Source organism: Lynx canadensis, chromosome B1 (assembly GCF_007474595.2).
Source record: "Lynx canadensis isolate LIC74 chromosome B1, mLynCan4.pri.v2, whole genome shotgun sequence".
NCBI lineage: Eukaryota > Metazoa > Chordata > Mammalia > Carnivora > Felidae > Lynx > Lynx canadensis.
Genome location: NC_044306.2, coordinates 171,647,418 through 171,674,929, shown reverse-complemented (window position 1 = coordinate 171,674,929; position 27,512 = coordinate 171,647,418). Strand labels below are relative to the sequence as shown.

Sequence of the window (27,512 nt, the reverse complement as noted above, 5' to 3'; positions counted from 1 at the left end):
TTCGAGCCCCGCGTCAGGCTCTGGGCTGATGGCTCGGACCCTGGAGCCTGTTTCCGATTCTGTGTCTCCCTCTCTCTCTGCCCCTCCCCCATTCATGCTCTGTCTCTCTCTGTCCCAAAAATAAATAAACATTGAAAAAAAAAATTAAAAAAAAAAAAAAACAACAGAAATCTATTTCTCACAGTTCTGGAGGCTGGGAAGTCCAAGATAAGGACACTGGCGGATTTGGTGTCTGGTGAGTATCCTCTTCCGGGTTGTAGACTGTGTCTTGTATGTTTACATGGTAGAGAGCAGAGAGCACTATCGGGCTTTCTTGTGACCCCTGTAAGGGCACTAATCCCATTTGTGAGGGCTCCACCCTCATGACCTCATCTAACCCTAATTACCTCCCAAAGGGCCCATCTCCTAATACATTCCAGACAGGGGTTCAACACCTGAATTTGTGGGGGACACAAATATTCAGTCCACGACACTGTCCCACCAGAAGCTGACTTCTGCATCTCAATTCAGAGCAGCCTCACGCTTCGAGCTGCTCAGACTAACACCCGCAGGATCATCCTTGATTTCTTCCTTCCTACCGCACCCCAATTCAACCCATTGATAAATCCCATCAGCTCCACTTTGTATTACTTTTTTTTGTATATTTTTTTTTTAACATTTATTTATTTTTGAGAGAGAGACAGAGCATGAGCAGGGGAGAGACAGAGAGAGAGGGAGACACAGAATCCGTAGCAGGCCCCAGGCTCTGAGCTGCCAGTACAGAGCCCAATGTGGGCCCGAACCCCCAAACCGTGAGATCATGACCTGAGCTGATGTCAGGTGCTTAACCGAATGATCCACCCAGGTGCCCCCATCAGCTCCACTTTGAAAACATATTCAGAATCCAGTAACTCACCATTTCCACTGCCTCCACCCCCCCCCCCCGACACACACACACTTCAATCATCTCAAACCACATTAAACCAGTCTTCGGACTGATCTTCCAGAGTCCACCCAGCACCCTTAAAGTCGATTCTCACCACAGCCACTGGACAACCCTCGTAAAACATCAGTCAGATCATCACCCTTGGCTGGGAAGCCTCCAGCCACTTCACATCTTTCCTGGCATGAAAGTCAAGGCTCTTCCGATGGCCTAACCAGCCCTGCAGGATATTTCATTACCTTCACCCCCTTTTTTTGTTGTTGTTTATTTATTTATTTTTGAGAGAGAGAGAGAGAGAAAGAAAGAGAACGACCCGGGGAGGGGCAGAGAGAGAGGGAAAGAGAATCCCAAGCAGGCTCCAAGCTGCTGGTGTGGAGCCCAACATGGGGCTCAGTCCCACAAACCATGAGATCATGACCTGAGCTGAGATCAAGAGTCAGACGTTTCATCAACTGGGCCACCCAGGCACCGCTTCATCCCCACCGTTTTTATCTGAGCCCATCTACTTCTCCCTCATTCATGTCACTCCAGCCCCACTATCCTCCAGCTCCTTCTGGAAAGCTTCTTCCCACAACATGCACAGCAGAGGCCATCCCTCTGCCTCCTTCAAGCCTCGAGTCAAACACCACCTCTCCTGTCAAGACTTTTCTGTCCATCCCCAACATCGTTTAAAACCACATCCCCTCTTCCTGGGGGCACCTGAGTGGCTCAGTCAGTTAAGCGTCTGACTTCAGCTCAGGTCATGATCTTGCGGTTCGTGAGTTCAAATCCCACATGGAGCTCTGTGCTGAGAGCTCAGAGCCTAGAGCCTGGAGCCTGCTTCGGATTCCTTGTCTCCCTCTCTCTCTGTTCCTCTCCTGCTCATGCTCATGCTCATTCTCTCTCTCTCTCTCTCTCAAAAATAAATATTTTTTTGAAAGGCATTCTTTTAAAAATTAATTTTATTAATGTTATTTTATTTTTATCAAATTAAATTAATTTTATTAAATTAATAAAATAAGTTAAATCACATCCCTTCCCCCTAAGCCCCCTCTTCTCCAGCCCCATAGCCTGCTCTGCTTTTCTCCATGGCACTTACACCTTATAACCTCGATTATTTTATTTAGTTACCGTCTAAAATGCTGACAATGGTGCAAGTCCCAGGAAAGCTCAGTTCTGCCTGCTGTGTGCATGCTGTAACCTGAGCATCTAGCTGGTGCTCAATAAGTACGCGTTGGATGAATAGATATAAACTTTGCCCACTTATTATCACCAACACTTTAATTTAATGTAAAATAATTCTATTACTGCTATTATGTTGTTTATGTCCTGAATTTTCCAGAACAATTTCTAATTAAGCATCTCCCCAAAAACCTCACTCATCAGCCTGCCCCTTGCCCAACACTGGCCTTAGCTGCCCCTGTAGTTGAGATTTTTTTTTTTTTTTTTTGCAAGCAAGAGGGGGCTTAAGAGGCTCCACTCCAAGTATTAACAATTATTATCTCCAAATGTTAAAATTTCTCGTGTTGTTTTACTTTTAAGTTTCTTTTTGCCTAAGTCTTGTCATAACGGGCACATCTTACTTTCATAATCAAAGAAAAACCACAATCAGAAATGACATCCCCCTTCAAAAGATAAAAATAAAAGTGAGTGGGACCATGGCTGAAATCATGCATTTGCAACATCACAGCCCTGAGAAGGACAGCCAAAGAAATCCAAGGCCGTATGTGCCCTCTCACCTCCAAACACACGCCAACCTGGGTGGCGCCACCAGGAGACTGCATTCCAGGGGTGGCTTGTTTAAACTTACAGTGGTTCAGAACACAGACTGCCGTCACCAGGTAATCTGGAGACAATTCACAACAAACCAAAGCCATCTTTAAATTGATCACTTAGAGATACAGGTGGTTCGCCAGATTTAAAAACAAAACTATGTTGGCTCAACATGCTGGTTTATTTTTTTTATTTTGCCTAATCAGCAATCTGCACATAGCTCTGTGCCAATGTCTAGCCTATCTTAATCATTTTTTCCTCTATTTAAACCAAGTACACTGTATTTTCTTTACCTCCTAATCCCAACGTTCAAATGGTAAAAGTTTTTCAAGAAAGTACACGGACCTGAGGGTGCAGCATTTATACAAGGCCGACAGGAACCGGTGGATTAGAATGAGAGTATTAAGTGAGCCTACCTTGTCTTTCAATAGCAAATACAAGAGTAGTAACATTAATTAGAGCCAATACTTCTTGAGCATGCACTTTGGCCAAGCACTGATCTAAGCACTTCAAATTAATATATTCATCTAATCCCCTCAAAGCCTGTTATCACTACTTAAAAGATGAAAATACAGAGGCACAGAGAGGTCAAGAAAATAGGTTAAGGTTACACGGCAGTAAGCGTCAAAGTCTGAATCCTGGCTCTAGGACATATCTACACCCTTACACCGCTGTGAATGACCACTGGGTGTCGCCTGTACCTATCATGGCATTAAGATCTCGGACTTTTGGATGTACTACTCTCACTTCCCCTAATATTCTTTCCTTCCTTTGCTGCCTGGCAAATTCCTATTCAACCTCTAAAACCCATCTTTGGGAAACCTTCTCTGGTACTCCAAGGAGAATTAATCATGCTCCTTCTACTTTCTACCACCATTTTTTGTTCATATGCTTTTTCACTAACATGTAAATAAATAAATCTCCCTCACCTAGACCATGAATCTATGTGGAAAGGAGCTACATCTAATCCATACTTGAATTCTCCACGCTTATTATAAATATCACAAAAAATTCATTTATAGATTTAGGATCTTTCGGGGTTCATTTCATAATACAAAGACATTCATGAAGTGCTTACTATTCTAGGTACTTTATGCATTTTAACTCATTTAATCCTCACCACTATAACCCTATTGAAAAAGATTCTTATTATGTCCCCATTTTGCAGATGTGGAAGCAGAGAAAGTTAAAAATTCTGTTACCACCTAAGGTGAGAGCTAGTAAGAACCTGAACTTGACCCCAGGCAGTCTGGCTGCATGCTCACTGCCTGTCCAGTACACAGGTCTGCACCAGACTCTCTGAGGTCTAAGGAAAGGTTCTTGCTCATTAAGATGCCACATGGAATCCACTTTCCTTTCTTCTTCACATTAATAGAGGGAATGATCACCTGAAGGATCTGTGAGGGCAGAGATCCTGTCTGCTTGGTTCACTTACTGTCTAGCATAGGGCCTGTTATTAAAAAGGAAACTCAGGGGATATTTGCTGAATGATAAAAAGTCAATTATAGCTCTAAAATGACTATTTTCTTTACATATAATAGCATTGTTCAAAGTATCATACATACATTACCTTCAAAACAACTACATGAGGAAGATACTCTTTTTAGCCTTATTTTATAAATGAGGAAACCAAGGCACCATGAGGTTCAGTAACTTGCCTAAGATCAATCACAACATTAGAATGTGAAGCCAGGATTCAAACTCTGGAGGTCTGACTTGTCCTGCAGCTTCCTGTGGCTGCTGTAACAATCACAACCTGGGAGGCGGAAACAACAGGAATTTATTGTCTCAACAGTTCTAGAGGCTGGAGTTCTGATATCATGGTAGCAGGCCCTAGCTCCCTCCAAGAAGCCGCTGGGAGAGGGTCCCTTCTTGTCTCTTCCAGCAGCTGGAGGCCCCGGGCATTGGTTGGTTTGTGGCAGTGTAACTCCAGTCTGCCCCCACCTCCACATGACATTCTCATTTGGTCAGCATCCAAATTCCCCTCTTCTCATAAGGTCACCAGTCATAATGGATTAAGGACCCACCCTACTCTAGTATGACCTCATCTTAACATGACGACATCTTCAAAGTCCCTTTTCCATGTAAGGTCACATTCACAGGTACCAGGGGTTAGTTAAGCCTTCAATTTATCTTTGGGGCGGGGGAGGGGGAGAATGACACAGTTCAACCCCTAACAGATATGACCTGTATAGTACTGACTCCAAAGATGCAGAGAAATGAGTCTGTTTCTCTAACCAGTTTTGTCCTTCACTGATGCAAGATTTGCTCCTTCTCAAATCACCCTTCTGAATAAGGAGTGGTTAAGAGTTTGAGATCCAAGGGTTTCTTTACATACGAGGTAAACAGGACGCAACCAAAATGTAAACATGTTTTAAGTACAAGAGAAATTTTCTTTATCATGAGAAAGCAAGTATTTCTCTCAAATGGAAGCCAGTTAATACACAGAAAAACTTCAAGTACTTATAATCTGCTTGGCTTCCCACTCTTTTACCTCCATTTTTTCCATTTAAGCCAACATCTCTGAGTTTTGACTGATGAACAAGAATTAAACCATCTTCTATAACAGTGACCTATTTGATAGTTGATATTTTCTTTTTAAAACTCTTAATAGAAGTGCTCCCTTCTTTTGAAAGCTAATGATTCCCTGGGGTCTACAACCAACAGTTTAAGATTACATGTAACCTTCAAATTGCCTTCAAATTTTGATTAATAAAAATTAGCCTAATAAAAATTTGGAAAATGTAAACGAAGTACACAATTCTTCAAGGAAATGGGTGTTTCAAATTTCTCCTGCTAAGACCCTCCCTATTCTTCCAGAGTCTGGTGTCAAACCTGTGCATTCACTCTATCATCAACTGTATTTTATTCATCTATTAATCATGAGAAATACGTTCACCACACATGGACAGCCTGATTTTCTCTGTGTGTGAGGGAAGCAACCAGAAACTTCCAAAACAAGTTAATTCAGCATTTGGCTCTTTAAATAAACTTGGGGGAAATCTCTGGCATGAATAACTGTTAACCAACCCACTGCTCAGGAGTTAGTCTTTGAAATGGTTTTCTTAGAAGGCATCATTGATATGGGGTGCTTGGGTGGCTCAGTCAGTTGGACAGCCTACTCTGGCTCAGGTCATAATCTCACGGCTCAAAGGTTTGTGAGTTCAAGCCCCGCATTGGACTCTGCACTGACAGCTCAGAGCCTGGAGCCTGCTTCTGATTCTGTCTGTCTGTCTGTCTGTCTCTCTCTCTCTCTCTCTCTCTCTGCCCCTCCCCTGCTCATGCTCTCTCTCAAAAATAAATACACATTAAAAAAAAATTAAAGAAGGCATCACTGATATCTGAATGCATACATTTTGCGAGCTGAGATCACATGTAGTACCACATAAGCTGCCTTAACTTGTTTTAAATATTAAAATATAGCATTTCAGTCAGGATATGATGTAGGTCAAAGCTACTCAAAGCAAACTGTAGAGAAAATGATATTTCCTAAAATCAAATTCTTGACCTGAAATTCTGTGTCTTGCATTCCATGAATTATCCAGAGTCAAATAGAAGTGAAAGTACTAACAGGTTACCCCAAAGGACAGTTCAATTATTTTGGAAGATACAAACGACCTATTTTTTTTTTAATAAAGTAACAGCCTTCCTTAGAAAAAGATCATTATTAACATGGAATAATTTAGCAAGTCAAATTCTATTTCACTAGTACACCACATTAAAATGCAATTTTCAGGCTAATATATTTACAGAACATTCCAAGACTGCCAGTTGCACACCCCTGGTGGCTGCAGCTTATCCTCCGTAATTATTCTCAGGACAGAATGCTTAATGATTACAGAAATAACTGGCTTTTTCCTAAAGAAAAACAGTGAAACCTCAATTACATCTTTTAAAAGTACATATTAATCCTACAGAGTATATAGAAATTTTCTTTGTTTAAAGAAGAAATTGGAAAAAAATGCAAAGCAGCTACAATCACAACCAAATACACTTTGTGCTGCTAACATGAGCCTTCCCACACTTAGATACTCTTTACGCTCCCAGGGAATTCCAGATTTTGCAACCTAGTAACTCTTGTACCTGGGGGAAATATTAATTTAAGGGTGTGCAATGTGTGTGTGCTCACACATGCACACATACATGCCGCATTCACATGTACCGAGTGCCTCCCCAGTGCCAAGTTCTGTCCTCATAATCGACATTCAGCTCAATCCGATCACCTGCTCCAGCTGTATGTATGTCCTTGGACACTGGTAAGCCTCAGCTTCCCCACCTATATTGAGGGTAATTATAGCAACTACCTCACAGGGGCATGGGACCAAATGATGCCCTCCATGTAACACAAGGCACAGTGACCACTGTTTCACAGTAAGTGCTCAATAAACATTAACCCTTATAATTTCTATAGGATCCTCCCACAGGCGAGGGAAAGGAGGTAACTTATTTAGGGGCACTGCACTGAGACTGACCCAGGATCAAATGCAAATCCACAGGTATTCCAAGACTATCCAACTGTAATAAGGGGTACAAAACCCTCCTAGGGACTATCATTCACACTTTCTGAAGATAAAAAAGCAGGAGATGAGGTAACAATAAAAACTCTCAGAGCGTTGAACACAAAGCATGAAAAATCTGCTACCAATTATAAATATCTTTCCATTTGCCTTTTCTAAAAGATCTTTTAAAATATTTCAATTCTGAAAAATATCTAAGTTTTGATCAAGAACCATCTTCTACAGCCCAATAACAAATTTGGGGTTATTCTAGAATGCTTCATCAACCTACCGACCATTTCAACAACAGGAAATCAAGAAAGCAGCATGTGTTTTCATGTTACCACAATAAATCCTCCCAACCCGGTATGAATCGTTCCAGATATTTTACAGACGGGAGAAGCTGTGGCTCAGGCAGGGTACCCACTTATATCCACCTGCCCAGGGCAGGGCCCAAACTGAAACTCAGTCCTGTCCAGACCGACAGCCGACTCTCTCTTGAGAATAACACGAACAAGACGAAAGAAAAGTTAGGCCACGCAGTCACTTGGCTTTGAGGAAACACTCAACGAGATAAATGGGAAAAGTGCCACAGTTTGGGAAGACATTCAAATGAAGATTAATTTTTACCAAACTGTTTCATTTCCTAGAAGTCAGTAACAGACATGGCCAAAACTATGTCCCACAGAGAGCCTACCCAATTCACAATTTCAGGGTTCATCTCTCATAAAAGAAAGCTTTTTAAAAGACAAGAGCTTGGGATCATGTTCAGGTCAAGCAGCCCCTAAACATCCCCCCCCAGATGCTGGGGTCTGTGCCCTCTGCACCCCTCAAAGCTTCAGCCCCAGTGGCAGGCTACACCAAGATCAGAGCATGCCCAGAGCAGCTTCAGTCGGTGAGGACACAGGAAGGAAACGGGAACAGCTCTCTGTTTTTTGGTTTTTTTTTAGCTTAAACTTTTTTTTCCCCTTTGATTGTGGTAAAATACACATAACAAAATTTACCGTTACAACCGTGTTTAGGTGTACAGATCCGTGGCATTAAGTACAATCACAGTGTTGTACATCCATTACCAACACCTGTCTTTGTAACTTTTTTCATCTTCCTCAAATCATACATACTCTAGATCCATTAAACACTAACTCTCCGTTACCTCCTCCTTACCCCAGCCCCTGGCGACCACCTTTCTATTTTCTGTCTCTATGAATTACACCATTCTGGGACCCATAAATACATTCATTCAATAACTGTCCCTTTGTGATTGGCTTATTTCACTAAGCATATTGCCAGTTCTTCTTTGTTCCCGGTTAGCCTCCTTGAAGAAACGCTCTGAAATGCACATCCTCTAGAGGACACAAAAATGAACATGTGAGGACATGTTTTTCCCCCTCTTACTGCGTGCCAAAAGGACATAAAAACACTAATGACGGTCAGGGAGGAAGAAGAATGAGAAAGCCAACAAAATCATCCACGATCCCACGACACAAGCACTCCGTTTTCATTTCTACTCATTCTCTCGTAATCTTTTGCTTTATGCAAATGAAATTTGTATAATTACATCACATTGAGTATCCTTTAACCTAACCATCAATCAAAATAATAGATCTTCAAGTTTTTCAAAAATTTACTTTCAAGGTCAACGGCCAAGGAAAAATAAATGTGCTTTCATGAACACTCGTATCTTCCAAGCTCCCCTATGGTAGAAATAAGTTAAGATTGCCTGAAGTTTCACTCTGATAAAAGGAAATTGTCCTTGGCAAGACACAACCATACTGTATAATAGTTGCTGCTGCAGGAAGAGGGCAACACCTTGGCAAAGTTCATACAAAAAACATTTACATTTTAAGCAAAAATGTATACAAACTCCGGATATGGCCATCCATCCCACTATTATCGCTCTCAGTGGAAAACGACGCAATGGCATCTAATGAAAATCCTGTTTTCTTCCTAGGAAATAAAAATAATAATACCGCAAATCAACATTCTCCCCAGCTTTTTCATACTGATTTTCTTGCAATTCACATGTTCTCAGAACTAAGGGGGTAAAAGATAAAATTCAATAAAACTCCATGCCTTATTTTTGTTTCTTGTTTCAACTTGTGGCTTACAAAATATATACATGTAATATATAGAACAGCAGGATCTAGTACCAGTAAAGGAAAATGATTTAAGATGAAATAAAACTCAAGTCAGCAGGAGATGACTTTGACCGGGAGACAATTATACCTAAGTTGAGGGAATGCAAGACTTCCTTTACTCATTTTAGTAGAAATAACCTCAAGACCTAGAAAAAAAGACATTTTTAGAAAACGACACCGACCCAACTGCTAGGTCTCATGCATAAGAGCAGTGAGTGTTACTTCTGTTCCACTACTTCTCACACTTCCTGCTCAAGTCACTGGAATGTATATCATTTGAATGCAGGAGTTTGCGGATACTAGATAATTGAAGACACGGCAATCCTGTGCACAGTAATGGTATCCAATGTATCCACCACTCATACTGAAGTTTCTGTTTCATTTAAGGAGAGCACAACCCATGCAAACACAGTGCCCCAACACAGAGGACCCAAAAACACTAATCATTCCAAATTCCTAGAACTAGAAGGAAACCCCAGGTGTTCCCTCTAGTGCCCCACCACTAGTTCCCTCGCTGGGTGGGCCATTTCCAGGACTATTCCATCTGTATCTGCAGCTTCTTTAACCTTTTTCTCAGTCAGGCCCCACACTGCCTCTTTCTGGAAATTGCCCCAAGCACAAAAAATCAGCAGCACAGGATGGGAGCCTCCCCACAACCCTGGCAAATGAGCCAAATGCTCTTCTACTCTGAATTATTCTACAAAAACACTCATCTTGGACTCTCCCTCAAATGAAAGTTTTCAGTGAGCTTATCCCACCTTGAACCTTTCCGGGCTTGCTGTGCCAAACTAGAACCATAAAGGTCAACAACAAAACTTCAAAAAGACAGACCCTGTCCATCTGCTCTGACTTCAGGAAGGGCCCAAACCAAACATACCTCAACTGAAAGGAAATCTAAATGCCAGTATTTTTTAAGCTGGTATTAAGATTCCAAAACATCAGTAAAGGTTCAGTACACAGCGTCTGACCCAAGCTTAATGTTCTCATACCTAAGGCTCACCCTTAGCAACTCCCAGCAGATCACTCCTCTCCCCCTACTTCTACTCAGGGTCAGCTGACACCCAAAGCGATGTTTACATACCCAAAAGAAGACAGAATGAATAACTCAACCACAAACCATTCTCCATTAAAGTAACAGAGGCTAAAGCGTGTGCAGAAACCGCTTGCATGGACATGACATTACAGCCAACCCCTCCCCGAATGCAGCGAACGAACAATGACCTCTCAGGCTCTAAACGCCACTTACCTTTGGACCCAAATCAGTGGACTGATCTACTGGGCACAAGGCATTTGGAAAACCAATGTGAGAAATCCCACTCCCACCTTCTCTTCCACAATCAAAGTCACCAAAGGGGAAGTGGAACGTGAAGAGCAGAGAGAAGCCTGCCTCACGTGAAATATTCTTTTAGGTGTGCACGAAGCAGCAGCTTTAGAGCTGACTGTCCAAGGTGTGCAACAAGATACATCAGTTCAGAAGATGCTGCGCAAAGTAGGCCCGTGGGCAAACGCGGGACTAAATGTAGTTAACCTCCTGAATATGTTAATGGAAAGAAAAGGTGCATGCAGTTTTCTGAACTCAATGGCAGAAACCTTTATTCCCAACATATTTCCCATAACTCAGGTTTCACTGAACACCCTTTGGGAAGTACTGCTTTCGGAGCTGTGGAAGCAAGGCTTGAGCCTGGATCTGAATTAGCAAACACAATAATAAGGTGACAGGTGGAGGAGGGGAGCGCCTAGGTCGCTCAGTTAGTTGGGCATCTGACTTCGGCTTAGGTCACGATCTCACGGATCATGGGTTCCAGCCCTGCATCGGGCTCTGTGCTGACAGCTGAGAGCCTGGAGCCTGCTTCGGATTCTGTGTCTCCCTCCCTCTCTGCCCCTCCCCTGCTCACACTGTCTCTCTCTCTCTCTCTCTCTCTCTCTCTCTCAAAAATAAATAAACATTAAAAAAATAAAAAAAAATAATAAGGTACATCAATCCAGTCTTCAAGACTACAGGGGCATCAGGGATCCTCAAAGACAGGTTTTAAAGTTAGGCCCTCTGCACCATTCTCGTGGCCTTAAACTGCTCCCTTCCATGTCATGATCTTGACATGGCCATCACTTCCTGTCGTGTCATGATCTCGACATGGCCATCACTTCCTGTCAATCAGGACACAGCTTAATAAGTCACTTCCTACCAGTTGACCTAAAGGAGCCCTCTAGGCACTGTGCATCACATCACCCAACTCTATTTTCCCTCTGGCACCTCCCACTGAGAAAGCAGGAGTGTTTTACTCATTGCCATAGTCCTAGAGCCTATTGGCACATAGTAGATAGATGCTCAATAAACATCTACGGAATGAGTAAGCACATGAAGTATTCTAGTTATCCCTCCCTCTGGCTTAAAGAAAGGATTGCTTAAACATCTGGTTACATTTAATATCAGTTCACTGAGATTTATTATTTCAAATAAAAAGACCACAGTTATGCTATGGTTGCTAAATTAAATGACATCTGCATATCTTTTGGACACATATTTTCATACCAAGCCACTATTTAAAAACCTATGTATTTTTGAGTAATTCCAGAAACACTAATATGCTTAGTATTAGTCCCTCCCCTAGACCTTTCTAGAATTTGGACACAAAACCACACAGCTAACTGGCTCTTATGTTAACCAAACACATGCTGATCTCATTAACAGCATGTTATAAGCCTATACCTTCACAACTGTGGGGGAAACTGTCAGAAAAAGTAGCTGCTAAAATACGTTCTGGGGCATATTTATTAAAGCCTCCAATGATAAAGTTATTTTTCATTCATATATTCATTCTTTGACAAATGTTTAATGAGCACCCAGGATTTCTAAGCACTGGGAGCACAAAGATGAAGAAGTAACAGTGTTGTCCCTCAAGGGGCTTACAGACTAAAGACAAGCCAGGAAAGTAAATAGTTGCAAAGCAGTATGACAACAAAGGCTTGATGTAAGAGAGATTGTCAGGCGCTCACAGTGGAAGCAAAAAGAGCCAGTCACCCTGTCCTTGGTGACCATGTACCTAGGGTCTCCCAAGCATGGTCCCCAGACCCGCAGCATCAACATCACCCAGGATATTGTTAGAAGTACAAACTTTGATGGGGCCACCCCACAGTCCTGGGAGTCAGAAACTATGGGGGTAAGAGGAGAATGTGTGTTTTAGCCAGCCCTCCAGTCATTCTGACACACACTGAGGTGGATGATGATTAAGCTACTTCTGAAGAAGAAACAAAAGTCAAGCAAGTAAAGAATACATCGACAGTAAGAATGGTTGCAGGCAATGGGAACAGAGGATAAAAGCCCCAAAGCCAAAAGGGTATGTCGTGAGAATGGTGTGGCTCAAGCTCCGAGCATGAGATGGAGAGCAAAGCAGATCATGAAGGGTACCAGGTGCGATGCCAAGAAGCTGGCACATCATCTCGAGGGCAATGAGGAGCCCCTGGAGGGCTGGGATGGGCATGCCCGGACCTGCAGAGGATTTCAGGAGATCACTTTGCAGGCAGTGCAGAGAATGAACAGAGAGACCACAGAGAAGGCAACTCAACGAGAGGCCACAGTGGTGGGAAGGAAGGGAGGCACACCATCAGCAACAACATAGCTCCAAGCAGGAGTCTGGAGTCAGGGGCACCTTACAGATGTGGAGGTGCCAGGCATGCTGTCTAGCCTTTCCTCTGGAAGGAAGCCGTGCCTGACACACCCCCTACACCCAACCAGGGCAGGTGCGAGTATCGGAAGCACGGAGTACCTCCCACCTCCCCTCCTGGTAGCACACATCACATTTTATCACAGTAGTCAGTCTCTCCCGCCAGACACAGAGTTTAGGCAGGCAGACACAGTGGCCATCCTGGTCAGTTTCCACCCTGGTCCATTTCCACAGGCAGCATTTGGAACAGCGCCCAGCGCTTTGGAAGCCAAACTGAATGAATTGAGCTGGACAGGCCAGGAGGCCACTGAGAGGCCACTGCTCTCATTCAGGGGAGAGATAACTGTGTCATGGGGAAGGAATTAGAAAGCTTATGACAACTTGCCTGTTGGTTGTACGGACTGCCCTGAGGGACCTTAGAGACAGTTTTTTTCCGGTGGACATTGAGGTTTGGCCTCACGCTTTCTCCAATCTAGGCTCCAGACAGGTATGCGGGGTGCCTCCGGAAAGCCCCAGGGTCCACACTGGCCGAGTCATCATGTCCATCTGTACCAAGCTGCAGAACAAGGAGCATGTGATTGAGGCCCTACGTAGGGCCAAGTTCAAGTTCCCTGGGCGCCAGAAGATCCACATTTCCAAGAAGTGGGGCTTTACTAAGTTTAGTGCGGACGAATTTGAAGACATGGTGTGGCTAAAAAGCAGCTCATGCCAGATTGCTGTGGAGTCAAATACATCCCTAATCGTGGCCCCTTGGACAAATGGCGGGTTCTGCACTCATGTGAACCTTAGCACTGCCCTTCCCCATTCATGCCCACCAATAAATCCTGCTTCCTGTCAAAAAAAAAAAAAAAAAAGAAAGAAAGCTTATGACAACTTAACTCCTTACTTTTCTCAAGTCTGTTGATACCATTCAAAACACAGAATGGCAATCTCTACAGGTCAATTATGTTAGCAAAATTTGACAGTAAATCTGATCTGCTGAGTGGCAGCCACAAGCCCATCTTCCTGTGGAAAGCCAGCAAGGACCATGACTTGAGCACTTTTGCAAGTGAAAGGAAGACACAGTTGTAGGCCACAGAGACACTGCCACCTAAGGTAACAAGTTTGCTCTTTTGTTTTCAGAACAACTCCAAAACATTCAAGTAGAGGACCAAGACGTTTTAAATCCCACGGACACATTCTACATCTTTGCTTTGATTTTTAGAAATGATTTCAAGCAGGCAGATAATGTTGTGGCCCAATTACAGGGTATTTTGGAAGTAGTAGGCACCTAACCTGGGGGTGGAGCTGGTGGGTGGAGAGAGGGAAGAGTTAGTTACTAAGCAGGCACTACCACCTGCCTCTCACTCTTGCGTGGAACTTCATAGAGAAGAGAGCTGTGACAATCAGGAAGTAAGGCGGTCTCCCCTGACCTGCTTCCTGCATTCTCACCATTCCCAAAATAGAAAGAGCTAAGAAAAAATCATAAATATATTTCTCAGCCCTCCAGGGAAAGGTTCATTAAGGACATAAATCTGGGTCCCTGGGAAAAAAGGATGAAAGACAAAGCTATCAAAAGTCCTAGAATCAAGAGGTGGAAACAGTGGAAAATAAAACCCATGGACAAAAAGGAACCAGAGAAACAAAAACAATGGCCAATTCTTACACCAAAGCATACAGAGAGATGGTGCCACAAACTCAGCTGCCCTGGATTCTCTAAACTCAAGCTCTCTGGAGTCAAAAGTTAAAGTTTTTGCTGAAAATAAAAAATAATTATAACTGTTAAGATCTTACTTCATGCCAAGTATTGTTCATTATTATATTCAAATATTAACTCATGAAAACCTCCTAACAACTATATCATATAGGCACCATTACTATTCCTACTTATGGATGATGAAACTAAAGCACTGTACATTCTGTTCTCCACCTGTAATTCTGTAATTCTATTGTCCCCAGTCATGTGGCTATTAAATTGCAGAGCAAGACTGGAAGCCTAAGAATCTAGCTATTAACCGCCTGCTACCACCTTTCCCTAAGGCTGTCTTGTGCATGCACGCACTGTATGATATTTACAAGCATCCTTGGCCTCTACCCACTAGATGCCAGTAGTACTCCTTCCACAGTCATGACAATCAAAAATGTCTCCAAGGGCGCCTGGGTGGCTCAGTCATTAAGCATCTGACCTCGGCTTAGGTCATGATTTCACAGTTCAGGAGTTCAAGTCCCACATTGGGTGAGCTCAAGCCCCACTTCACGTGAGCACAAGCCCCACTCTGGGTGAGCCCCACTCTTCTCTCTCTCTTTCTCTCTGACCCTCATGAGATTCTTCTCCATCTCTCTCTCTTCTCTCTCCCCCTCTCTGCCCCTCACTCACTTGCACCCTTTCTCTCTGAAAGAAAGAAAGAAAGAAAGAAAGACAGACAAATATTCCCTGGAGGGTAAAATTGCCCTTCCCCACTCCTCTTTGAGAACCACTACTAGAGATTTGAAAGGCCAAATCTCTGGGTTCCCATTGGAAGGAGTGGCAAATCCCAAGTATTGGATAGAAGAAACAGGCTGTAACAGTTCTATGGAGGGAAGGAAAATGGAAAAGGAGTCAGCTGAAAAGGGTTTCTGTAGTGGGGATTTTACACTAGGAGTCCCTCGCCATGGCTCCTCACTCCCACCGAGTGAGTGACGACAGCCTTCCTTCTCTCCACTCCCTCAGACTTCACACACATGCCTCTCCTGTCGCACCTTACAGTCAGTGCTCTGGTACATTCCTCTGTCTTCCTGAACTTCTCACAGTGCCTGGCACAACATACGTGCTCAATAAACATCTGCTGAACAAAGGCATGAACAAATAAATGAAGCTAAGGTTTCTTGTTGTCTGTCTCCACTAGTGGTCTGGAAAATGTATAAATAAATAAAGCCTGGTTATAAGAGAAGATAAGAAATTCTGGTCAGATAGAAGAATCTGAGGTTGAATCAGTGTTTCTCAAAGTATCTATAATGCCTGTGAGTCCAGACCATGCCTCAGTTATTAGGTTCAGAAATTTGGTATTAGTTCACTCAGGAAAAAAATCAACTCAAGGAACCTAACTCATGCTAAAGATATTCTAATTTATTCACTGCCACTGACAAGTAGTACTGCCCAGCAAACAGGCAGACTCTCTTGCCCAGGATTAAAGTCCACTTAGGAAATCCAATGAAAATCAGAAGGGAGCGTGCCAGATGCTCCCAAAGAGAGGAACCGTCAACAGGCATGCTGAATTTCTCTCTCCAGACCCACCACTCCAGCAGCCAAAAGTCTCAAGCCAGCCACAAGTAGCTGGAGAAACCTGGAAACCCTCACCTCACCTTCTCCCAGTCATCAGAAACCTCTGCCATCCTAGCATTGCCCCATGATCGGCACGTGACAACCAATCAGATTCCAGTGTGTATGTTTTCACAGTAGAAACATTCTAGACTGCAATGTGTCCAGAGAGGCTATAGAGCAACCCCTAGTTTCAGACACATTCAGAAATTATATTTGGATTTTCTGCTACTCAATTTGTGGGCACATGAAAGAAACACATATTGGAACCGTAATATGAAAGAACTAATTCCACCATTAAAAATGTGGATTTAGGTTAATGTCCATTGTGAAAATGGATGAAAGGTGAAATTTTCACCTCTTCCCCAAATGGTGAATTTAGGAAGATTCCTCACTCAGAAGAGATAAGAAGGAGGTACCCTAAAGGACTAAGTGAGATGTTTCCTGTAAAACACGAGGCACGTAGTTGACCCTTAATTAATAAACATTATTTCTTCATCCTGTCAGTCCCTCAGCAATCCTCTGATGGACTCCTCTATACTCACTACAGTTACAGGGTTAGCATTACTGTTTACTGTGCAGGCTTTAGTGAAAAGGACCTCTAAAGTTTCTTTATCTCTAAAATGGGGACAGCACTACGGCATTTTGTAAGAATTAAATAGGTTAACGGCGATAAAGCTCTTAGCACAAAGAGCTCCAACAATAGATTGCCATGATGACCACCAAGACCCAGATATCATTAAGCACAGATTTTAAAGTATTATTTGAAAATACATCATTTTCTTAACCTACTATTTAAAACAGAAATAAGCTGGGTTTGCAATTCCCTGAGCAAACTATTCTTAAGCTTCCTACTTGCTCTGGAAGACATGATACTCAAAGGTCCAAACCAAGCTGGCTGTTAGACCACTTGTATTTCTATGGCTTTGACTCTAGCAGCATTTCCCAGAAGCACCAACGCCAAATTGCTAAAGCATGCTGCCTTGGCAGAAAGGGGCCTGCATGCAAAGAAACCAACACGAAGAGCTGTCATTTTGAGGCCTTGCCTGCTGAAATTCACATTTCAGTTGTCCTTTCTGCTCTCTCAGACCCTCATCTTTCTTCTTGGCACTTCCTTTGACATTCTTGGGCTATAATTCAAAAATATCTGCTGGTTCCCAGAGCACTTTCAAAATTAGCTTCTTCCAAGCTCCTAAGACCCTGGTCTCTACCAGTGACCCTACATTCCTAAAAGGCCCAGAGGCCCCATCAGCCCACCCATAAGCTCCAGTTTGGCCTGGCCTACACTTCTCACTCTATCCCAAAGGCAGGGCTCTGACATCTCAGGCCTGGCTTCCCAGACTTGTCAATTTCATGGACCATTAAGCTGCCAAATAAAAATATTCCCACCAATTCATTAAAAAAAAAAAAATCTAACCCCCAAATCAGAAGGGTATAGTCTCAGAGAAAAAAGGACACATCTTTATGGGGCATCTGGGTGGTTCAGTTGATTAAGCATGTGACTCTTGATTTCAGCTCAGGTCACTGATCTTATGATTTGTGAGATCAAGCCTCCACATCGGGCTTTGCACTGACAGCATAGAGTCTGCTTGGAATTCTCTCTCTCTCCCTCACTCTCTGCCCCTTCCCAGCACACGCACGTATGCTCTCTCTCTCTCAAAATAAATAAACATGAAAAAAGAAAGAGAAGAGAAAAAAGATAGGGCACCTGGGTGGCTCAGATAGGGCAACCGACCTCAGTTCAGGTCATGATCTCGCAGTTTTTGAGTTCAAGCCCTGGGTCGGGCTCTGTGCTGACAGCTCAGAGCCTGGAGCCTACTTCAGATTCTATGTGTCCCCCTCTCTCTACCCCTCCCCTGCTCACACTCTGTGTCTCTCTGTCTCTCAGTCTCTCAATAATAAACGTTAAAAAAATTAAAAAAAAAGAAAAAGAAAAAAGGGCACATCTTGTAATTTAGACACACTTACAAAACATTCACTTCAGCATCATCATTATTTTGATAAGGCCAGCAAACACATCCCCAACAGACAATGGCCTGCAGGCCTAACACCATGCTTTGCACTTTTAAATTGTGTGGAAACTAAAATCTGATTTATAGGGCAGCAATTCTGAAAACGCTACATCCTACAGCACTGTAATGCCAAGCTTTCCTTCTCCCAAAACAGCTTTGCCCTTCACTCTCTGGAGCTCTCTGCAGGTTCTCTCCAACCTCCTCCTCCTAAGCACACTTCTCCTAGCTCCATTACAAAACTGCATTCTTTTTAGCCTATTTTAAAAGAAAAACACAAACGAAACCACTTTTCCTCCCACCCTGAGCATTCCTAAAGCATACTTTCCAGTAGAGTTACCCTTTTAAAACCTCAGTTATTACCTAGCAGACAAAATTTTGCAGGATTTCCATGAGAGGCAAAGAACAGAACTTATAACCACTGTCAAATCATAAATACCTTAATCCATAATTCCATACTACTCATTTTTTTCCAAGTTCTCATCCCATCTTTGTCCATATAAATCTGTACATTTTATGTATCAATACATTATACATTTCGACCTTTTTCCTGATGATAAAACTAATGTCTGTCCTAGCATTTGGTCAATGCTTATAAGACCAGGTAGGATTCAAACATAATGGAAATAAGATTATGCAGAAAGGAAATGTCTCCTGTGAGTCTACACCTAAAGGCCTCTAACACTTTTTTTTTTAAGATTTATTTTTAGAGAGAGAGCTCATGAGTGGGGGAAAGGGGCAGAGGGGGAGGGAGAGGGAACGAGGGGGGGAGGGGGGAATGAATCCCACGCAGGCTCCACACTCAGCACAGAGCCCAACACAGGGCTCGATCGCACAACCCCGGGATCATGACCTGAGCTAAAATCAAGAGACTGACAGTCAACCGACTGAGCCACACAGGTGCCCCAAGGCCTCGAATACTTTGAAATTGATCCAGACTTCTTACTTCTGGCCAAGTTGTAGTGACCTGACTTTCTTTTTTTTTTTTTTTTTTCAATTTTTTTTTTTCAACGTTTATTTATTTTTGGGACAGAGAGAGACAGAGCATGAACAGGGGAGGGGCAGAGAGAGAGGGAGGCACAGAATCGGAAACAGGCTCCAGGCTCTGAGCCATCAGCCCAGAGCCCGACGCGGGGCTCGAACTCACGGACCGGGAGATCGTGACCTGGCTGAAGTCGGACGCCTAACCGACTGCGCCACCCAGGCGCCCCGTGACCTGACTTTCTAACCTCTATGCCTTTCCTCCCTTAGGGCCCTCATGTTTGAGTTACTGCTTCACTCCTACCAGAGGCCCAGTAACCCTGCAGCCTGGTTAACATCAGAAGCATTAGATTTACTGCCTGTTTATCATCAATTATTAAAACGTGGGTAACAACTCTGGGGTCTCCTCACCTGCCTCGCTTGAAGGTTAATGACACTGAGTTTTGTGAATGTCATGAAAACAAAGTGCACTACAACCAAATGCATCAGTTTCCTTTGTTCTCTGCCCCATCATCATAGCTTGCCAAAAGAAAAAGAAAGAAAAGGAAAAAAGTTCACGATCTTGCTAAAACTGAGTAGATGTCTCTCAACAGCCACCACTCCTGCTACTGCAGAAGCAGGCCCTGGACACCTGCCCAATACAGGGATGGTGCTAACATGAAATGATAATGATAATTTTATTCCAGAGAGCAAGGGCTACATTTCTTTTTTTTTTTTTTAATTTTTTTTTCAACGTTTATTTAATTTTGGGACAGAGAGAGACAGAGCATGAACGGGGGAGGGGCAGAGAGAGAGGGAGACACAGAATCGGAAACAGGTTCCAGGCTCTGAGCCATCAGCCCAGAGCCTGACACGGGGCTCGAACTCACGGACCGCGAGATCGTGACCTGGCTGAAGTCGGACGCTTAACCGACTGCGCCACCCAGGCGCCCCAAGGGCTACATTTCTAATCGAGGGCTGAAGACAGAGGATGGGGACATGGAAAAGGCTTGCCAAAACTTCCTAGGAGTAGGCCCGGCACCCCAGACATATGATACTCTCCTCTGTGGCCTCTGTAGAGGCTTCTCTCTGTTTATCTGATGCCCAAGAGCAGAGTTTCCCCTCAGAAGATGCTATAAAACAGTTTCAAATATCTAATGTGCTTTATCCAAATCTAATCATTACCTTACCCCTACCTAGACTTGGCAGGGCCACAGAGTTAATTTTATGACAACCATTCTTTGACAAAAACTAAAGGGGAGTTAAGGATTTGGCCAAAAAAAGGAAGGGCGTTCCACAGGGTGCCTGAGTGGCTCAGTCAGTTGAGCGTCCGACTTCGGCTCAGGTTATGATCTCATGGTTCGTGAGTTCCAGCCCCACGTCCAGGTCTGTGCTGGCAGCTCAGAGCCCGGAACCTGCTTCAGATTCTGTGTCTCCCTCTCTCTCTCTCTGTCCCTCCCCCACTTGCACTCTGTCTCTTTCTCTTTCTCAAAAATAAATAAACTTTTAAAAAAAGTTTAAAAAAAAAAGGGGGGGGAGGGAAAGGCATTCCTCAAAGGCCAGGTCAGGATAGGCCAGACCTAGTGAAACACAAAATCAGCTTCATCTAATGCTCTAAATTAAGTCCAAATCACCCCCCCACCCCCACCCCCACCTCCTCAAATGGTTGCATCACAGACTCCCGAAATGGGACAAAAGAACCCAATAGGAGGTGCACTCTACTGCAACTCCCTCATTTTACAGATGGAAAAACTGAGGCCCAGACAAGGAAACAGACTTTCCCAAGATCACACAGTAAATGAAAGTAGCAGAAGAGCCTGACTCAGAAGGCAAGTCTTAGGAGTCACTGGTTCGTAGTCTTTCCACCAAATCCCACCAGACTCTTTTATTATGGAGAATCTGTCACTCTGTGTCTGACAAACCATTTCAACTGAGACATGCCATCAACTGGCAGAATACTAATAACACATTCGAAATAAAATGGGTAATCTGGGTTTATCTCCCTTACAGTTAGGTTTATGTGTTGGTAGCACAACACTGTTGAAAATAAACGAACATAAAACAGTTTTTAAATCCAGAGAGATTATTTAAAACATTCAAATCATTTTGAAAACATGCTGTTCCAATCAAATCTAATTCCAAATAACAAATCAAAAATGTTTCACAACAGAATGCTTCTTTAATAATGAAACCGTCAGAAATATTCTCATATAAGATAAAACTTTAAAGTTCTATTGCTGTGCAATCAAACTATTGTCCACCTCCTCAGAGGGGCTTTCTTGGGAAGCTGACATTCATGTGAAAGATACTGAGACATAAGATAATATACGTAAGAAGCTTCATATCAGACTTGGCACAGAGCAAGCACTCAACAAATGCTAGTTTCCTTAACGTGGGGCAGGAAAATAAGAATTGCCCACATAACTAGTTAATACCTTCTTACAATACTTTCCTAAAAGCCCTACAGCCTTGGAAAACTTAAGGTGTTACAACAGCAGAGTCCTGCCTATTTTAAAAGTGTAACTAAGGGCACCTAAGTGGTTCAGTCGGTTAAGCGCCCAACTTTCGATTTCGGCTCAGGTCATGATCTCGCAGTTCAGTTCGTTGGGTTCAAGCCCCATGTCGGGCTCCAAGCTCACAGCATAGAGCCTGCTTGGGATTATCTCTCCCTCTCTCTCTGCCCCTCTCTTGCCCACACACCCCACCCCCTCTCAAAATAAATAAATAAACTTTTTTAAAAAGTGTAACTAAAAAAGATATAGAGAACAATCCATTTTTCTTAAAAGGCAAATTTAGATACTGTGAAATCAGAGTACTCAGCATAACCCTGTACTAATATTTTTTTTTAAGTTTATTTATTTATTTTGAGAGAGAGAGAGAGAGCAGGGAAGGGCAGAGAGACAGGGAGAGAGAGAATCCCAAGCCGGCTCCACACAGGCAGTGCAGAGCTAGACACAAGGCTTGAACCCACAAACTGTGAGATCATGATCTGAGCCGAAACCAAGAATCTGATGGCTTAACTGACTGAGCCACCCAGGTGCCCCAACCTTGTACTAATACTAGGGCAAGGCTTTCAGTATTAATTCCTGCTGTAAAGAAAGAAAGAGAAAGAAAGAAAGAAAGAAAGACAGAAAGAAAGAAAAAAAGAAAGAAAGAAAGAAAGAAAGAAAGAAAGGAGGGAGGGAGGAGGGAAGGAGGGAGGGAGGAAGGAAGGAAGGAAGGAAGGAAGGAAGGAAGGAAGGAAGGAAGAAAATTCAATGTTTGCTGTTTTTCTGGTGGCAGGAAAAAGATCATTGGAAGTTGAAACGTGACATTAAAAAAGTAAAAAGAGTAACAGTTTTAAAATATGTTATCTTTGTACATGTGGATTCTTGCAAGATGTAGTAATTTTTTAAATAATGTTGTAGTCTCTTACTCATATTAGTCCATTTAAGTGTAAAACGCCAGTCTTTTAGACTTCAGCTCATCAAGCTTTTCCACTACCACTGCATAAAAGTTTCACAAAGTGCTGAATGGTGCTGGCTCCTTGGAGGTGAATTACCTAGTTCAAAATATCCTTTTGAGAAGAGAATAAAGTGTAAGGAACTCCTTCCCTGGAAAAAGATCTCAACTTTAGACCCCTTTCTCCAAAGCTCTGAGCAAACACCCAGGGGCATCCCTAGATTATGAAGACCTCAAGGGATTCTGGGGGTCACGCAGAACGATGATGACAGAAGAAAAGCAACAGAAATCTTGCCTGTGTGTCTCCCTTGGTATCCTGACTCCTGGCCCACTATACTCTACTGCCACCTGTGTTCTCTCAGCATCTTCCCCAGCACGAGGTTCCTCATCCATCTGAGAAATGCCATCCCTTCAAATCAGTGCATTTCTAGGATTCTGCAAATTACGATACACAGCTGTTGAACAATTATTGTTTTCAAGCTACAAATAGAAAATGCAACAAAGCTGCTACCTAAATTCACAAAGAAATCCCCCTTCAAGGATTATGTTCCTGAAAGGCCAGCTACACAAACTTGGATATCCTTAATTATCATGGCCTTTTGAGGACAAGATTTGAAATAGAAGCCCATGACAAGGAAAAAAAATCAAAGACTTAAGAGACCCAAATCCAGAACAACAGATCAGGAAGCCACTGTTTTGTTTGTTTAAATCAGTTAAATATTAAACAAATGACAAACCAATGCCAATTTCCCAAAGTTTCCTCATTTCTTGGAACTGAAACACCACTGTTGGCATCATTTTATGGTAATCCTTTAGGTATTTCACCTAAGTCATCAGGCGCAATGTAAAGACAGTGACTGAAGGACTTGTTAAAACTATGCCCCCTCCAGAACCCAGTCTCGTCGGAGCTTCTGACCCTGACCTTATTAGTCTCTTCTCAATCTTGGCCCTCCCAACCACTCAATCCATCCAAAAACGTTTATGACAGTTGTGGCTCTAAACTGCGCAGAACTTGACTACAAAACGGCCACAACTCTAAATCTGATTTCTCCAATTTATTCTGGTTTAATTCAAGTTCCACTCTCCCTCGGCCCTTCGCCCCTACCCCCTCAGTTCTAGATCTCTTCACCGCGGTCTAGACCATCCAGGATTGTTTCTATGGGACTCGGCACCCCTCGCTCCGTCCAGCGCTGTTTTCATCGAACAAATGTCATTTCCAACGTTCAACCCTCCATTCCTCCCGCCGGGCGGCAGAGGGGCATTCAGGACCCGGTGGCCAGCTTCCCCGATTAGGTCCCCTTCGCCCAGCCATTTTCTACTTAAAACGCTCTCTGCCGCCGAGAAGGAAATGAACTTTTCCCCCTTTGATCTCCCAGCAGCTAGCGTCTGAACCCCCAAGAAGCCAGCGCCGTCTCCAACTCCCCGGCAGGAACGCGCTGCCGCCCCAGGAGGGAGAGCCCAACCGCACAGCAGAGGCCGGTACCAGGGCAAGGGGGTGTGCGCTCTTCTCCGCCGGCGCCCGCCCTCACTTTTCCCCTCCGCAGCCCCCCACCCGGGCGCACCCCCTCCAACCCTGTCTCCCCCCGCCCCAGGCCCCGCCAAGCCCGGGCTGCCGAGGGAACCAGGGCGCCGGGAAGCGGGAGGGATGGAAGTCAAGGAGTGAGCCCGCAGCCGCGGTGCCACCCGGCCGGCCCTGCGGCGCGAACGCAGGGTGCACCGGACTCCGCAACGAGTTCCCCCTGCAGATGCGACGGCAGCTGCTGCAGCTGTGGCTGCCGCGAGGCGGGCGGCAGTGGCCGCGCAGCCCCAGGGGCCGGCAGGAGAGGAGCAGCAGCCGGGCTGCGCGCAGCCACTCGTCGCACGCCGCTGCCGCTGCCGCTGCCCGGGTCTCTCGCCAGCACTCCCGGGCCGCCCTGGGGTCCAGGGCAAAAGCAAGGAAGAAAACGAGGCTCACCAGCGATGCGCGCCGCGCTCGCTCCGGCACCGGCGCCCGGCCGCTCTGCTCCAATCTCGCCTTCCCCGGAGCGCCCGGATCAGCTGCGGGTGCAGCGCACGAGCTTCCTACTTGAGACCAGGACGGGCTCCGGCGACTGAGCATGCCCAGTGCCGCTCCGCGAGTCCCGCGCAGGCAGCGGCGCCGGCGAGATTCCACTTCTCCAGGCTTTGGCGGCGGCTGCGCGAGGAGAGACTGGAGGGACCCGGCCAGGCGGGGGCCGAACCGGAGAAAGGCGGGGCCGGGGGCGGGGGCCGGGGAGGAGGGGGCGGGCCACGCTCCTCGTGCGACCCCTGCAGGCAGAGGCTGCGGGGCCTCTGGGACCCACGGTTCCCCTATTACCTGGGAAGATGGCAGGGAGGCAGTGGGGGCCTGGGTTCCGTGAGCCAAGGGTTGGGAGTCGCGATGCAGCCCAGTATCCCCTCCATGTGGCCTGGCGTCTGTCTGCACCAGCAGGCAGTTGGGTAACCTCATCCCTGGCTAGTCTTTTCCCCCACATGTCTGCAATCCCTTATAATGGGAAGATGTACCCAGATGACAGCTGCCCACACCCACCCAGCTGCAACTTGTAGGCGAGAACTTCTGCCCCCTTATGCAGAATCCCAGGCATATGCCACACACACCATTGCCTGAGGTGAAAATCACAGCAAGATCACCTCAGGAGAGAAACAAACCTGCAGGAGGGGAAAAGCATAATTTCCTTTTCGTCCCCAGGAATATTATTTATAATAGGTCCCACTTCCAGAGTCTCTGAATAGGTAGGCCTATGGTGGGGCCCAAGCATCTGTATATCTAACAAGTTCCCAGGTAATGCTGGTGCTGCCGGTCAGAGGACTACACTTTGAGAGCCACTACTGTACCTATACACACAGCCTTATCTGTGATCTGTGTCAGGAAGATTATGCCGGAAGTAAACAAACGGTAACTATGAAGTTATAGTGCCGCCTCACTCATCCTCTTCCCCAAACTTCCGGAATGCACTACTTCCTTGAATAACAAACTCACACCTAGCTGGTCCTTACTCTTCACGTGAGGATTGTGTGTGGTTGGGGTGGGCAGTACTTTATTGCTTTGACTATCATAATTTATTGAGGATCCTTAAGATCTATAGTAAGCCTGGGAGTACCAATGAATAAAAAAAAAAAAACCAGATCCCTGCCTTCATAGAGCTTACAGTCCAAAGAGGTGAGCAGACATCCACCCAATCATCACTCAAAAATGTCATAAAAAACATCGGGAGTGCCAGGAGGGAAATCTACTAGGTGTGTATGAAAGAGTGTATGATGGGACCATGACTCCGACTCATGGTGGGGTTGCAAGGAATCAGTGGTGGAGGGAAGCTGCCCTTGCGGAAGACCGGTTTCTGGTGTTTGCATCCCCCACAACCTCTCATCAACAATTTTCCTCAGACCCATCTGAAGGCCAACAATCATGTCGCTCCTTACTGCAACGGAAAACAATACTGCCACTGAGAAATCCCTATAAATCCATGAAAGTGCTCACCCGCACCCCAAGATCCGCCTATCAAGTTGGTGGACCATGGACAGCCGGAGGCCACAATTTAACCCAATTTGAGAAAATGCAGACTGAATTGGAACGCCTTCTAGTTCTAGCCTACGTCCTTCAGGTCCAGAGAGGCGAGGCAATCAGCCAGCCCAAGACCATCCAGCCCTTCAGTAGCAGGACCGGCCTCCACCCTTCCAGGCAGATCCTCCTTCCGCCGCACTCTATTCCCTCGCACCCCCACAGCCCCCCGCGGCTCTCCGGGAGTCCCACCCCGCCGTCCCCTCTCCCGGGGGTCCCGGGGCGACCAATGGCGCCCGCCCCTCCCGGTTCGGTCTTCTCCAGACCGGGAGGAAAACCCGCGGTGGAGTGCTCGGCGGCGGGGCGGGGCGACGCGCGCAGGCGCATTGGCCGCCAGGTTGGGCCGAGGAGGCGCCCAGTTCCACACCTGATGCAATCAGCCTTCCGGAAACGGGCCCGGCCGCCGCGCTCACCCAGGAAACGCTTCAGCGCCGTCCCCTGGCCGCTGCGCCCCCCGCCCGGGTTCCGATCCTCGCAGCCCGACTGCGCCCGGAAGGAAGGGCGACGTTCGGAGTCCCACGGAGGACCTGCAGGAGTCGGGAAGTCACCGCCTGAGGAAGCAAAATTTCTGGCTGCCCTGATAGTGACGTGGAAACGGCCACCGAACGTTCCGTGGCTGTAGGAGGAAATTCCCTTGATTATGTATTTAGGGAGAAGACCAGCGGAGGCGGGAAGGCTTTTAACCCGCTTTGCTGGGATCCTTCCTTGTCTGCCTCCAGACACACATCTTCCTCCCTCACTGAAAGGAACGTTTATAGTAATAGTTTTGAGGCTGTGTGGAGAGGACCCCCTGATAACCTCTCCGACTTGCTGAATATGTAACAGCGCGTTACCTCTGCTACATAAAGCCTTCCACCGCGCACTCGTTTTATAAATAATTGGTGCCTCTGTACCTCATCATTTTAGTTTACAAAGAAAATCACTTCTCGTTTCGCCACCTCGTGCAATTTTGATATCTATTGTGAGTAGGTTTTTTCCTTCATGCTGACTCACCCATGAATTGTTTTCTAAGGAAATGAAATAGTCCAAGAACATTTCGAGAGCATGTTTGTAAAAGCATGGAAGTAAACATTACCTCTAGAAGTCCTTTAAGGCCGAAGAGAAAAAGAAAAGGAAAGGTCAAGGAGTTTTAGTTGGAAGGACACTTAGATCATTCTAGAATGAGCCTAGATCCACTCAGATTTTACAGATGTTTACCTCTCTATGGCCCAAAGAGGTAAATGACTTGCTTACTTAGGCAAAACTGCACTTGAACACAGATTTCTTAACACCTTAATC

The 27,512-nt window shown here is 45.1% G+C and overlaps 1 protein-coding gene across 1 annotated transcript in view; it reads right to left on the bottom strand.

The window, feature by feature from the left end:
• APBB2 (amyloid beta precursor protein binding family B member 2) overlaps positions 1-24,780 on the bottom strand; it is a 381,693-nt gene extending 356,913 nt beyond the window's left edge. Inside the window, 1 exon segment of the mRNA XM_032593000.1 lies at positions 24,612-24,780. The gene's annotated coding sequence lies outside the window, so the exon portion shown is untranslated.
• Between the last annotated feature and the right edge of the window lie 2,732 nt (positions 24,781-27,512).